We start from the raw sequence: 16,691 nt of genomic DNA, 5'->3' as shown, positions 1-16,691 counted from the left end.
ATTTGAGTTGAGTTGAATCCTCGAATATACAAATAGGCCTATGACATATGACTTACAGTTACACATGGATTTATTTGGACCAGTCAATGTGTTGTCCATCTCAAGGAAAAGACTTTGCCTAGTAATTATGGATGATTTCTCAAAGTTCTCTTGGATATATTTCCTAAAGTCTAAAGATGAAGCTAGTGAAATCATCATCAATCACATAAGGCAAGTCAACAATCATCCTGATTTTAAAGTAAGAAGAATCAGGAGTGACAATAGAACTGAGTTCAAGAATTCTATGATGAGACCATTTTGTGAAGAGAATGGGATTATGCATGATTTTTCTGCAGCAAGAACTCCATAACAAAATGGAGTAGTGGAAAAAAAGAACAGATCTCTTATTGAAGCTGCAAGGACAATGCTTGAAGAATCAAAGTTACCAACATATTTTTGGGCTGAAGCTGTAAATACTGCCTGCTACACTCAGAATATTTCTTTGGTTAATCAAGCAAAGTGTGTGACACCCTACCAATTGTTCAAGAATAGGAAGCCAACTCTAAATTTTCTTCATGTCTTTGACTGCAAATGTTATATCTTGAGGAATCAAACTGATCAACATGGGAAGTTTGATGCTAAAACGGATGAATGAATTTTTGATGGATATGCTGTGGGAAAGGCATATAGGTTCTACAATCTAAGAACTAACATTTTTATGAAATCAATATATGTTGTGTTTGATGAGAAAAAGATTGAAGGACTGCAAGATGGATATTTCCATGAAAGCCTCAAGTTTGATAATGTGGAGATGGTTAGTGATTACAATGATGATGAAAGTGATCAAGAAACAGTAAATAAGAATAATGCAGAAAAATCTACAACCAATGAAGCACATAATTCAACATATGTCGAGTTATAAAATGCTTCATCCGTCGGGAGACAATCTACCTTATCCATCGGGAGACAATCAGCTTCATCCGTCGGGACACAAAGTGCATCACCCGTCGAAACATTAAGAGAAGCTGAAAGTCAGAATACATCACCTACAGAAAGTTCCCCTTTCTCAAATCATGGATTCACAAACTCGGGGGGAGTTTCTAATAATCAAAACTCAGTCACACATCAAGACAACAATGAGGCCTCTTCATCTAGAGCTGATTTACCTCAACAAAGAAAATGGACTAAAGATCACCCTTTTTGAGCTCATCATTGGTGATGCATCTTCTAGAGTTCAAACAAGGAGAACAACTCAAGAAGAATGTTTATATAGCAGCTTTCTATCTAAGGGAGAACCAAAGAAGGTAGAAGAAGCTTTGTTGGATCCTGATTGGATTTTAGCTATGCAGGAGGAGCTAAATCAATTTGAAAGGAACAAGGTATGGAAGCTGGTACCCAAACCTAAAGGAAAGAATCCAATTGACACCAAGTGGCTATTCAAAAACAAGATGGATGAAAATGGCATAGTGGTCAGGAACAAAGCTAGATTGGTTGCTAAGGGCTACTGTCAACAAGAAGGAATAGATTTTGATGAAACCTTTGCTCCTGTTGTAAGACTTGAAGCCATCAGAATCTTCTTAGCCTATGCAGCCCATGCCAATTTCAAGGTCTATCAAATGGATGTCACAAGTGCTTTTCTTAATGGAGATTTGAAGGAGGAAGTCTATGTTAGTCAACCTCCTGGTTTTGAAGATCCAAATTTTCCAAAGTATTTCTACTATCTTTTTAAGGCACTTTATGGATTGAAGCAAGCACCTAGAGCCTGGTATGACACTTTATCAAAGTTTCTTTTGGAAAATCACTTCACAAGAGGTATTGTTGATAAAACTTTACTTTTCAGAAATGTTAATGGCTCTAGTATACTTGTTCAAATATATGTAGATGATATTATATTTGGTTCTACAGATGAAAAACTTTTCAAAAAGTTTGCCAAACTGATGCAAAGTAAGTATGAAATGAGCATGATGGGAGAACTAACTTAATTTCTTGGTTTACAAGTTAAGCAAGTTAGTAATGGAATATTCATTAGTCAAACTAAATACATTCATGATCTTTTAAAGAAGTTTGATCTAATGGATTGCACATCTGCAAAAATTCCCATGGTCACTGCAACTAAGCTTGAATTAAACACTACTGAAAAGTATGTAGATATTTCAAACTATAGGGGCATGGTTTGCTCACTTCTGTATGTAACAGCTAGTAGGCCAGACATAATATTTGCTACTTGTCTTTGTGCTAGATTTCAGGCTGATACTAGAGAATCTCACTTAGTAGTTATTAAGAGAATTTTCAGATATCTCAAGGAAACACCAAAACTTGGCATTTGGTACCCTAGAGATTCTGGTTTTGTTCTAACTGGTTATTCAGATGCAGATTATGGGAGTTGTAAAATAAACAGAAAAAGTACAACAGGAACTTGTCAATTTCTAGGGAACAATCTTGTGTCCTGATTCAGTAAAAAGCAAAATCCAGTTTCTACTTCTACAGCTGAAGCTGAATATATTGTTGTTGGTAGTTGTTGTGCACAGATTTTATGGATGAAAAATCAATTATTGGACTATGGTCTACAAGTGGATAGAATTCCCATTTTCTGTGATAACACAAGTGCAATTGCCATCACTGAAAATCCAGTGCAGCATTCAAGAACAAAGCACATAGACATCAATTACCACTTTATTAGGCGGCATGTGAAGAATGGTACTGTGGAACTTCATTTTGTTCTAAATGAAAAGCAACTTGCAGGTATATTTACCAAGCCACTTGATGAATCCACATTTTCAAGGATGGTAAGTTAGTTAGGTATGCTTAATTATTCTTGAATTATTTCAGATATTTTTGCAAGTTTTAATGCAGCCAGAAAATTAATTGATTCTTCAGCTTTGGATGAGATTTTGGCTAAGTCAAAATTTACATCCCGACGGATGCTCATTATCCATCGAGTTTGGTAATCCATCGGAATATTATTTGTTAACAAAAATCAATTACTTTTCTGGATTATTTTATAACCCGACGGATAACTGATTTATCCTCATCCTTCGAATTATCTCAATCTTAGCCGCTAAAACTCTGCTCATTATCCATCGAGTATACTTACATTTTGTAAGCATGATAAGACGGATAAGTGACAGAATTTTTACAGTTTATTTATTTTTTAAACGACTATTTTGGGCTATTTTGATTGGTCACTTTATTTCACTTTATTATTTTTGACAGTTTATTTCTGAGATAGTATAAAAGCAGAATTCATTTTTATTCTACTCTTTTATCATTCTCAATTCAATTGCTCTAACTTCCTTTCTTCTCCAAAGCAAATATTTTCTCTGCAAATTACTCAGTCTCTAACAATGGCACCAATTATCAAAATCATGTCTCAAACTGGATATATCTACGAAAAGAACAACTTCACAGCTCTTGTAAACAAGGAGATTCAACAGTCTGGAGAGTTTCATAAAATGATGGACTTTGTGAAAAGCTGTAAACTTAACTATGCGATGCTGTAATCTCCCACAATCTACTGTGAGGTTGTAGAGGAGATATGGACAACTACAATGTACAACTCTACTTACAAGACCATCACTTTCACTCTCAAAGGTAAACAGTTTTGCATTAATAGTGACATTGTCAAAGCATGCTTTAGAATTCCTGATAATACTGCTACAGTTCCACACACAGACACAGATATAGTTAACATGCCAAATTCCATGGGCTACGCACTTTCCACTTCTAAGTTAAGTGAAATTAGGAGGTTAGGTCTTAGAAAGGAATGGAGCTTTCCGTGTGATGTGGTAACTAAGGTATTTTCTGGTAAGATTAGTAACTTTGATTCTATTAACATTTCCATGCTTAACATGCTTTACATGCTATTTACTGATAAGTACTTTAATTTCAGTGACTTGGTCTTGTTTGAGTTAGGTTATAAGTTAGAAGAACTGAATAAGAGAGGTAAAAGTATTTACTATGCTAGATTCTTTATGATGCTTTCTAACCATCTCATTGAGAACATTGAAATTGAGAACCCAACTAACAAGCTGAATTGTTGGGTTCAAGAAAGGAGGATTATTGCAGATCTCAACAGGACAAATCACCACAAAGAAGTGCCTCTCCATTATTTTCCAATCATAGAGGGACCTCGGGTAAGTGATGTAAGCACCACTGTCTCTACTCTTCCAACCTCATATATTTCTTTGCCTTCTAGTGTAGCTATGTCATCTGTGTCATTGACCCAACAGATGCCTACCCAAGTTACCAAACCAATAATTTCTAAATCCAAATCTAAGAAAGCCCCCTCTGGTTTCTTTCAAAAGAAATCAGTTGCAAAATCTACTAAATATAAAGAGGGGAGTGTGAAGGTGAGTGAGCAAGGTGAGGGACAGGGTGAAAATCAAAGAAACCCTAAGGATAAGGCTGGTGAGATAAGTGTACCCAAGCCTAGCCACACCACAGTTTCCCAACAAACCGTGGTTGTTAATAAATAAATAAGCTTAATTCTAGTTTCATCCTCCCAAAAGGATGTTACTATTGAAACAAGCTCCCAACCAGGAGCACAGACCAAGAAGGATAGGGACACTAGTTCACCACAAACTTATGCTAGAAAGAAAAGATCAAAAACCCTTGGGGATGCACAAGGAACACACACAGTGCAAACTGGTGCTAAAGACCCAGTCGCTGCACCTTCTTAAAGTCAGATTGATATAACTCCAATAAATGTGGAGTCACATCCAAAATCTTTATCAATTGAAGCACCTGAAACACCAAATTCACCCACACACTCACTGGATGTTGACATGATCAATACATCACTTCAAAATTCTCCATCTTTAACTCTTGTGGAGAAGCCAAAAATCCAAGCAAGTGAGCATCATCTTTTAGATGATTTGTTGGCTCACTTGCCATTTGTTTCTGAGTCTGTTGAGACATTTGTGCCTAAATTTTCATCAATCTGCACAGAGTCTACAATAGTCTCCACTCCAAACTCATTAATTTCTTCTATCCCGATGGATATTCATCATCCGTCAAGTAGTGACTGTATCCCGATAGATAAGCCTAACAGCATCATCCGTCGGATAGCCATACTACTGTCCTGATGGATATTCATCATCCGTTGGGTGTCTCTGCATAACTTCAAATTTCTTTAATTCTTACAAGTGCAGAAGACTTAGTGGTAGTGCAATCACTCTTAGCAATGAGGGAAAGGAGTGAATTGAGTGAGAGTCTGGGTTGCTCCCAGGAAAAAGGAGAGAAAATGAGTGATCAAATGCAGACCATTTCTTCAGGTCTAGAAAAAGTGAGTGAGAGGAGTCCCACATTAGATGGTGAAGGTGAGGGTGTGAAGGTGGGAAGCCAAGGGGAGCCCTTAATGCAAGAACATAGAGATCATGAGAGAAATGCAGGTACATGAGAAATAAGGGTGGACATCATTGTTAGTGAGTCAATGAATGTCAATGAAGCAGACATAGAGGAACTATCTCAGCATAGTCAAGCTATTATAGATTACACCTCTTTGGATGCTGAGACATTTACTCATCCTGTTCCAGCATATCAACTTTTGGCTGGACAGGGCAATGAAAATGCAGAAAGGATGCTAAATTTGGTGCACACTACTCAATCCATACAAAGAGCAAAGGATGCCATCACAGCTATGCATTCTACACCTGGTGATGATATAGATTATGAGGCTGGTGGGTCAGAAGAATTCTTTGGTAATGAGGATGATGATAGTGAAGAGGAGTCACTGGACATAGGGGAATAAGTAGGCCCTAGTTCCAGATCTGGCATGCCAACTTGGGCATTTTCAAAGAAATGTGATGAACATTATTTAAAGACCACCCTCATTCAACTCATCAGTCAGACACAATCTGCTCTTCAATCAACAACAAATTCCAGCACCAAGAAGCTCCTACAAGCACATTTTGCTTCTCTTTAGTTACAACAAATCCAAGGCTTTCAACACAGTCAGAATGTCACTTTTATCAAAAATGAGGTTGATCAAATGAAGAAGGACATTTCTGAAAGATTGGATGCTAAACTTCCAGAAGCAACAATGATTGATATTAAGAGACAACTAAGGAAGAACTCTGATCTTTCCAAAAGGTGGAGTCCTTGGACAAAAGGATGACTGCTATGGAAGCTTCTCTCACAGCTATACATCTACATCAAGCACAACAAACTCAACTACTGCACAATCTTCTTCCTCCACTCTACTTAATGATAACAAAAAGGGGGAGAAATCATTATCTCTAGTCAGTCAAGCAGAGCCATCTAGTGAGGGGGAGAAAGTAGTAAATGTAAAAATTAGCCAAGTAATTGTTCCAGAAATTACTCTGCCAAAGCCACCAGTATTGGACAACATTGATCTGATCCACATAGCAGCTGCTAAGCTTGATTCAAAGTCAATTCCTAAGATGCTTGATGTTGTAGCTGTGGAGAAGGAACTAGATGATAAATGAAAAAAGATAGATGCAGAAATTCAACAAATGTTTGGGCCAATTTAGAAGCCAGACAAAACATTCATTCATCACTCTCAAGTCAGGAATATTTCTGTGAATGAAATGAGTATGAATTATCTGGAAAAAGGCCAAACATCTTGTATCAAATCTCCAAAGGCAAATCTGATCATGAAGCCTAAAATGAACTACTCAAAATTCTCAGACAAAAATCCTATGGATATTGAGTATGAGACACCTAGGCTAGATGAGAAGAGGTTGTTGGCTAGGTCAATTGCATTTTACAAAGATCCAACAGATTCAGCACTCAAAAGAAGATTAACCAAGATTTACAAAAATGGTAAGGAAATTTGTGTGGTGGTTGGACACCCTATGTTTGTGGAAGCTAAAAAGGAAGAGAAGGAAAGAATCAGGCAAGAGAAGAAGCAAGCTGCTCTAGATGCTAAGAAACTCAAACAAAAAAAAGAAGCAAACCATTATCTTGGCCAAACTTCAAGCTGTAAAAACCACAACTGAGATTTCTGCACAACCATCTGTAATTGCTGAACCTCAAGATCAAAAAGTGCAAGATGAACCACAACAGAAAAGAAGATTTAGATACAAGCTCCACTCCAAAAGAAAATTGGACTTCAGCGATGAGGAAATTGAAGACTATATTCCCAAAAAGCCTACAACTTCAACTCAGACATCAAAACCCTCAGTGGTATTTGAAGAATTCAAGGTGGTGGATCCAACTAGGAACATTCATGGTGAGCCCATTATTCCTAAGGATGAGCCAATAGACTGGGATAGTTTTCCAATTCCTGAGCTAACTTTTTCTATCTTCAACAAGCCAAAGAAGATAAAGACTAGAGCAAGAAAGAAAGTGAAGCCCGTGACTCTCAGATCCAAGACCCTAACCAAAACTCAATCTATAGTCAACAAGGGAGATTTTTTATAAATCTGTGACATCAAGGAGTTCTCTGACATAAACCTCTACTTAGATGAATTGGAAGAAGTAAGAGGAATTGATGCTCATAGACATCTTCCTGAAAGGCTGGTGTTTAAATATAAGGGAGGAAAAGAGATAATATGGCCACTTCACAAGATTCTTCTAGAAAGCCAATCAGTTCTAATAAAGATCTACTCATCTTTCAAAAAGAAATTTGGATATAATGTAACTGCAAGGAGATTAGTTCTAAAGAAGATTGAGGAGCTGAGGAGTAATAGAGCCAAAGATGCACTACCAAAAACTCTGTAAATTCCCTTCACAGGAAAAAGAGTGTATTTGAGGCCCTATTGGCTAATGGAATTCAGGGATGAAAAGGGAGTAAGATGATTCTTCAGATTGGAGGACCAGTTGAGTATCTCTAGCAATGAGACTCTATTGGAAATGCAAGAAATGCTAGATCTCTCAGAAACTGATGAACTTGAGTTCCACAGATAACTCCAAAATCAGAAAGAAGAGAATAATAGGAGGCTTGGGAAGAAATCCAGACCATCAAGGAAGTAGACTTATCTGCTCAGACTAGAGGAACACCTTGATAATGATTGTAAGCAACTTCTTTGTATACTTTGCTTTATTCAATTTTCAATAAGATTTGTAGCACTTATCAGTTTTATCTACTATTTTTATTCTGTATCTTTTAGATGTTTTGTTATCATCAAGTTTCTCTTAATTTATGGGTATAATTCCAGTAGACATAAATTGGGGGAGATTGTTAGGAATATGTTGTGAACTTGATGATAAATTAAACAAAACACTTTAGTAGATTTAACTTAGTATATTTTGTAGCACTCGACGGATGATCAAATATAGTCTAGACGGATGTATTTTGTGTAGAATCTGTAGGAGCATATGAGTCATGTTGACTACTAGTGGATATGTAGAATAGGTTGATTAATTATAAATATGAGATGTCTTGTAATTATGTATAAGTGAAATGGAGTCAAATGACAAATAGCTACCCGACAGATGATCAACAAAGCTACCCGACGGATGATCAACAAAGCTACCCGACGGATGACAAGCATGTACCCGACGGATGATCAAATTCAAATATTTGTTGATAGTGACAACACATTCACATGCATTGGGTGTTTGCAAAAGGAATGTGGCAGCCTGTTAAGCAGGAATTTGAGAACAAAGAAGCATTACCATTTCCATGCTATTATGAAGATATTCAAAGATGCTGGAATAGAGTAGTGAAGCATTATGGAGTTAGACTAGATATGTTTTGTTTTATTATCTTGTCTTATTATCATGTAAACTTGGTGATATATAAACCAAGTGTAGCTAGTAGAACAATTAACTAAGCACACACATTTTCAGAGAAACATTTTCAAGCTGTATTCTGTAGCATTTCTCTGGAAGTTTAGTTGTTCTACTTGTAAGCAGCTGTGAGCTATTCAAGCTTCACAGGGCTCTCATTCGATATATATATATATATATATATATATATATATATATCTGGTGGATACTTTCAAATCCACCGGAAAGTTTTAAAAGCCTGTATTTTTATTACTTTGTGTTTTGATTTATATATCTCTTTATTCTGCACTTTGCAAATCAAACACTTATATATTTTTTGAATTAAAACTGTTTCAGAATCTTGAAAAAGTAGCCAGAATTACATTCAATCCCCCTTCTGTAATTCTTGTTGTATTGTTAGGGAATAACATAAATATATTTGGTTTGACTAATGAATATTCCATCACTAACTTGCTTAACTTGTAAACCAAGAAAGTAAGTTAGTTCTCTCATCATTGCTCATCTCATACTTACTTTACATCAATTTGGAAAACTTTTTGCAAAGTTTCTCATATGTAGAGCCAAATATAATATCATCTACACAAATCTGATCAAGTATAATAGAGCCATTAACATTTTTAAAGAAAAGAGTTTTGTCAACAGTACCTCTTGTGAAGTAATTTTCTAAATCAAACTTTGACAAAGTATCATACTAGGCTCTAGGTGCTTGCTTCAAACCATACAGTGCTTTCAAAAGATAGTGGACATAATCTGGAAAGTTGGGGTCTTCAAAACCAGTAGGCTGACCGACATAGACTTCCTCCTCTAAATCTCCATTTAGAAATGCACTTTTAGCATCCATTTGATAGACCTTGAAATTGGCATGGGCTGCATAGGCTAGGAAAATTCTGATGGCTTCAAGTCTTGCAACAGGAGTAAAGGTCTCATTAAAATATATTTCTTCTTATTGACAATAGCACTTAGCAACCAATCTAGCTTTGTTCCTGAATACTATGCCATTTTTATTCATCTTGTTTCTAAATACCCATTTAGTGTCAATGAGATTTTTGCCTTTAGGTTTGGGTACTAGCTTCCATACCTTATTTCTTTCAAATTGGTTTAGCTCTTCCTGCATAGCTAAAATTCAATCAGGATCTAACAAAGCTTCTTCTACCTTTTTTGGCTCTTCTTGTGACAGAAAGCTGTTGTATAGATATTCTTCTTGAGTTGCTTTCATTGTTTGCACTCTTGAAGTTGCATCACCAATAATTAGCTCAAATGGCTGATCTCTAGTCCATTTTCTCTGTTGTGGTAGATTAGCTCTAGATGAAGAGACCTCATAGTTGTCTTGATGTGTGAGTTTTGATTAGGAGAAACTCCCCCTGAGTTTGTGGATCTTTGACTTGAAGTTGGGGTCCTTTCCGTGTGTGATCTGTATTGGCTTTCAACTCCTATTGATGGCTCAACAGATGTTTATATTTGCCTTTCGACGGATGATGCAGATTGTCTTTTAACGGATGATACACTTTATCTCTCGACAGATGATGAATTATGTGCTTCATTTGTTACTGACTTTTCTGCATTATCCTTAGAGATTATTTCTTGATCACTTTCATCTTCACTATCAACACAATTCATCTCAACATTGTCAAATTTGAGGCTTTCATTGGAACCTTCATCTTGCAGTCGTTCAATCTTCTTATCATCAAATACAACATGTACAGATTTCATAACAATATTGGTTCTGAGATTATAGACTCTGCATGCTTTTCCAACTGCATACCCAACAAAAATACCTTAATACGATTTGGCATCAAACTTTCCATGCTGCTCAGTTTGATTCCTTAGAATATAGCATTTGCAACCAAAGACATGAAGAAAGTTTAGTGTTGGCTTCCTGTTCTTGAATAATTGATAAGGAGTCATGCATTTTGCGTAATTAACCAAAGAAATATTCTTAGTGTAGCATACAATTTTTACAGCTTCTGCCAAAAGTAAGTTGGTAACTTTGATTCTTCTAGCATTGTCCTTGCAGCTTCGATAAGAGATATGTTCTTTCTTTCCACCACTCCATTTTGTTGTGGAGTCCTTGCTGCTGAAAACTCATGCATGATTCCATTTTCTTCACAAAACAACCTCATAATAGAATTCTTGAACCCAGTTCAATTGTCACTCTTGATTCTTCTAACTTTGAGATCAGGATGATTGTTGACTTGCCTTATATGATTGATAATGATTTCACTAGCTTCAATTTTAGATTTAAGGAAATATGCCCAAGTGAACTTTGAAAAATCATCAACACTCACTAGGCAATATCTTTTCTTTGAAATAGATAACACATTGACTGGTCCAAACAAATCTATGTGCAGTAGTTGTAGTGGTTCTTCAATTGTAGATTCAAGCTTCTTTTTGAATGATGCCTTGATCTGTTTTCCTTTCTGACAGGCATCACACAATCCATCCTCTGAGAACTCAACTTGAGAAATGCCTCTTACAAGATTTTTCCTGACTAGTTCATTCATAGTCTTGAAGTTCAGATGGGACAGTTTCTTATGCCACGACCAACTTTCATCTTGACTTGCTTTGCTGAAAAGACAAGTAATAGAATTTGCACTTGATGAGTTGAAGTCAGCTAGATACACATTCCCTTTTCTCACTCCAATGAGAACCACTTTGTTGTTTTTTTTGTCTGTAATAACACAGACTTCTGAATTGAATGTTACTGAGTTGCCCTTATCATAAAGCTGGCTGACACTCAAAATATTATGTTTGGGTCCATCCACTAGAGCAAATTTTTTAATGATGACATTGTCTTTAGAAATCAAGCCATATTCCACAGTATATCCTTTGTTGTCATCTCCAAAAGTAATACTTGGGCCAGCTCTCTCCTAGAATTCAGTGAGCAGGGTAGAATCTCGGTCATGTGCCTTGAGCAACCATTATCCAGATACCAAAGATTCTTTATGTTTTCTTGTACACATCAAAATCAAATCAAGTTGATTTTGGTACCCAAGTTTCCTTAGGTCCTGCCTTGTTAGCCTTCTTTTTAGGTTTCTTAGACTTGTCCTCATTTGACTTAGGTGAATGAGATTCAACCTAGGCATTTAGAGTAGGACTTTGAAAACCATTCATAGTTGCAGAATTATCATGCACGGGTTGATTAACATGAAATGGCATATTATGTGCAAACATGTTATTTCAGCATGGCATGTTAAATGGCATTTGAGGCACACTAAATGTAGCATAGTAAGAATTTTGTGCAAATGACATATTTGTAAATTGTGCAATCAAATTTTGTGCAGGCATAACATTCATAGGCATAGTGGGCATGCTAGAAAATGAGGGAGGTGCAGACATGGGTGCAGGCATAGCAGATTTACAAATAACAGATAAATGATTAACACTACCACACTTAACACAGATTTTTCTAGGTGCATATTTATCAGGTGTGTAGTTGTTGTGTTTGTTAATTCCTACTTTCCCATTCTTATTATTTTTCCTTTTAGATTCTTCCTTAACCTCATTTTTCTCCAGTCTGTCATTTAGTTGCTTCATTGACAGATGACCTGCATTGACTCTTTTATTCTCCTTGATTTGACTTGATTCTCCTGTAACAAATTTCTTGGAAACTGATCCATATTTTTCATTGAGTTTAGACAGCTTGGCTTTACGAATAGGTTTTCTTTCACTCGACGGATGTGGTTCCTTTTTATCTCTCGACGGATAATCTTCGTTATCTGTTGAATCCACATCCGTTGAAAGTCCTTCTGTCAAAAACAGGATCCAGATTCTCCTTATTCTTTTTCCAGGATTCTTCACAGAATGATTCTATGCTTTGAACTCTAGCAATTTGGGTATGAACATCTCTTGATAATTTCCAGGCCTTGATTACCTCTTGCTTTTGTTCAAGCTGCTTTCTTAAAATATCCTCTTTCTTTAAAGATTCAGTCAGTTCTTCCTTAGTAATTCTACACTCTATTTTTAGTTTCTCAAACTCAACAAATTGAGTTTCTAACACAGTATTTCTTTCACTTAAGAATAAATTATTTTCCCTAATTTTTATGTTTTCTTTAGTGAGAGATTTAAGTGTAACACAAGTGATATAATTTTGTTGACATGTCATTTATAGCATAATTACACTCATCTTTAGAAAGATGTGCTAGATTGGTGGTGATTACCTGATTACTTGAAGAACTGACTGCTGCTTCATCTAATTTGCCCATTAGAGCTAGATTGATATAACTTATTTCTTCATTTTCATCTACCCCATCAGCTGCCCAGTCATTATCTTGAGTCAAGAAAGCCCTTTCCATTTATTTGAGCAATTCAAAGTATTTCTTTTTGTAATCCACATGCTCAAACTTCTTTCTTTCAGAATCAGGCTTTCTATATTCACTTGCAAAATGACCACTCAGACCACATTTGAAACATTTAAATTTGGATTTATCCATCATGTTTCTATTTGGCTTGGATTCTCCAAAATTCTTTTTGAATTTGAGCTTGGCAAACCTTCTTGACAAGGAAGCTAGATGTTCATCTATGTCTTCCATTTCATCCTGACTGAGATGATCTTCATGCTCAGCCACTAGCCATTTTCCTTTGCCTTCACAAACCTTGGAGTTTGGTGCAGATTCCACAGCTTCAACCTTCATCTTTTTCACTCTCTCTTGTTCAGCCACCAAAGCTATAGATCCTCCATTCTTCCTTCCTTTCTCCATCTGCTTATCTTGTTCCATATCAAGCTCATAAATTTTTAGAATATTATACAGTCTCTCTAAAGAAAATTCCTTGTAATCTCGAGAATTTATGAGTGAGACAGTCATAGGATTCCACACTTTTGGTAGAGATTTAAGGAATTTTAGGTTTGAATCTTTTGTTTGATAGACTCTTCCATGCAGTTTTAGTGCATTTAGTAGTTTTTGAAATCTACTAAAGATGTCACTCGGAGATTCATTATTTTTACAATGAAAGTGCTCATACTGCTGGATTAGAATTTGCATATTGTTTTCCCTCACTTCTTCAGTTCCATCATATATGATTTGAATTAGATCCCAGATGTCTTTAGCAGTTTTGCAGTTGATGACATTGTTAAACATATCTCCATCAAGACCATTGAATAGAATGTTCATAGCCTTCTTGTCTTTGTATACTTGCTTAATGTCTTAATCTGTCCATTCTGATTATGGCTTTGGAACACTTTGCTCATTGCATACAACACCTTCAGTATCTGTAGCAACTCTACGAGGAACATGAGGGCCTTTCTCAATGCAATCAACATATCTTTCATCTTGAGAGAGAATATGCAGGTGTATTTTCACCTTCCAATGGGGATAGTTGTCTTTATCCAAGAAAGGGATCTTCACTCCAACATCATTCTTGTTCATCTTGTTAGTTGCTTTGATCTTTAAACTCTTAGTGTGTCAAGAGCTTGCTTTGATACCAATTGTTATTCCCAGACAATCTAACGAGTAGAATTACAGAAGGGGGTTAGTTTCTTTTCAATCTTTTAAAAACTTTTTACAAATATAATATAACTGTATATGAATATGCTAAAGCATATAAGAAATGTTCAAGTATTCAAACACAAAGTAAATAAATAAGGATGTTTAAAACTTTCTGGTGAATTGTTATTTCCACAAGATATATATATATATAAATATAGAAGATCTCTATGATGCAAAAAGCACACAACTGCTTATAAGAGAATTTACAAAGAGAGAACTTAGAAATTCTTAACAAATTGTGCTTTATCTATTTCTTAGTTCTTTCGATCGATATTTTTCTACTTGCCACTCTTGGTTTATATATTACCAAGTTACATGTTAAAGAGACAAACTAATAAAATAGAACTTTCTACGTCTAATCATATGCTTCTTCATTTCTCCATACAGCATCTTTGAATTTCGTCAAGTTAGCATGGAAATGGAAATGCTTCTTGATCTTCATAATCCTGATTACAGGATGCCACATTCTTTTTGTATCCAATCAACCCATGTGACTGTCAAGTCACTATCAACTCCTATTTGAATTTAATATCCGTTGAGACTCTGTTGAATCATCCGTCGAGACATTATTGGATCATTCACCGAGACTCTATTTGATCATCCTTTGAATGCGACTTGGGTCATTCGTCGAAGCTTTGTAGAAACATCCATTGAAATTATTTTCATAGAAGTTTACTAAGTTTCACTTATGTAAAATTACAAGGCATCTAATATTTAGAATCAGTCAACCTATTTTACATATCATTCTTGCAGTCAACATGACTTAGAATATCCTACAACTTCTAGTTCTTCAAGATATTAAGTATACAGGAATGTGCTACAAAAACTTATTAACACATAAGCTACTCTCTCAACGGATGACAAGTAAGATTATCCATTGAGAGCTACACAATTCACTTAATTAAATCTACTAAGTTATTTTGGAAAATTATCAGCAATCCTACAATATATTCCTAACAATCACTATCCACAAATATGTCATCATCACTACCAATTTTTGAACCTTCACTCTCAGTTTCCTTATCATAGTCTGGATCACTATAGTCCTCATCCTCCCCTACCTATTCCTTATCCCCACCTAGTTCCACATGTTCAGTTTTATTCGGGTTTTCCTCAAATGATGAGTTAATCACTTCATCCATGGAGTAGTGATCTACATATAAATCAATCCTACCTAAGGGTTTGTGAATATCTACCATCTCCCTAACAATGTTATCATCATACAATAATTTCAAACCATCAGTATTACATATGCCAGTCTGAAAATACACCAAATCAGTGGGGTCATACACATAGTCCTTCGAAAAATTATCTAAATCCCTAAAAGAGAACACATCAGTGTCAACCCCAGGAACTACATCAACTTTCCCCTTTGTATTCAATTATAGGAAGGTGTACCAAATCACCGTGGTGATGCACAAATACACTTACAAATGATTCCACACTTTTCATGAAAGTAACACATATATTAAAATATATACATCAAATATAAGGCATGATTAAATGATATAATAGAATATGCAATTTATACGAATTATAACAATCAAACCCTAAACTAACAAACACATATTGCATTCGAAACACACATAAAACTAATTTTAATACGCAAATATGAGAGTACGCACATGTTACCATAAAAGAATCCCTGAAGTAATCACACAAGAATCACACATGAATCTGTTCAAATGCGCCGCATATTGTTTTAGGGTTTTTATCCCCAAATAATGAAGGGTTTTTATCCCCAAATGACGATTGAGTTCTGATAATGTTTACCTTTTGTTTTTTAATATTTTCTAATATAATCGCGTATACTACACCTGGAATGCCACTGTCTACCTCCATGGCAGCACCGTTATGTTTTCCGTTTGGTCAATTAGTCAAGCTAACATCCCAGTCACTATCCATTACCATAGTGGTGAATTTGAGATCCCATTCATATTGATCAATTATTTGATATATGGAGCTCACTTCAGTGACTAATTTGATATATAACCCAACTGAAATGTAAATGACTCCCAAGATCATATAGGCTGATCGAACGATCTCTGTACAGTGCTTCATAACTGCAAAAGGCCTTATCAACACAAGAGGGTGGCGGCAAAACTTTACAAGCTTTCGAATCACAAGGTTGCTTCTCGTAAGTAGAAGATTTTTCTGGGTCAAACAAAGAAGTGTGTTGTTTGTAACATTCAATGCAGGGCTTGCATTGAATCCATAACAAATCACTTCCAGTGTCAGCAACAGCTAGGTAATGACGTGGTGGTGTTCAGACTGAGATTTTCATCAGGTATTCCCAGTGATCTCCTCGCAGTGGAGAATTTACGGAAGGAATAGATGAATGTCGACGGTTTGAGCGGTATAACATGCTTTTTGGAATATCGTTGGAAGTGGCAGTCGAGTTATAGTACGGTGATAACATTGAATCACGATGAATGAGCTTGAGACTTAAGCTCGAGCTAGTCATATCAACAGAAGAAATGAAAACACAAAATACGAAGATGAGGAAAGACTTCATTTTAAATGGGGCAGAGAGAG

This window comes from Apium graveolens, chromosome 10 (assembly GCF_009905375.1).
Source record: "Apium graveolens cultivar Ventura chromosome 10, ASM990537v1, whole genome shotgun sequence".
Lineage (NCBI taxonomy): Eukaryota > Viridiplantae > Streptophyta > Magnoliopsida > Apiales > Apiaceae > Apium > Apium graveolens.
Note: the sequence above shows the minus strand (reverse complement) of the source record.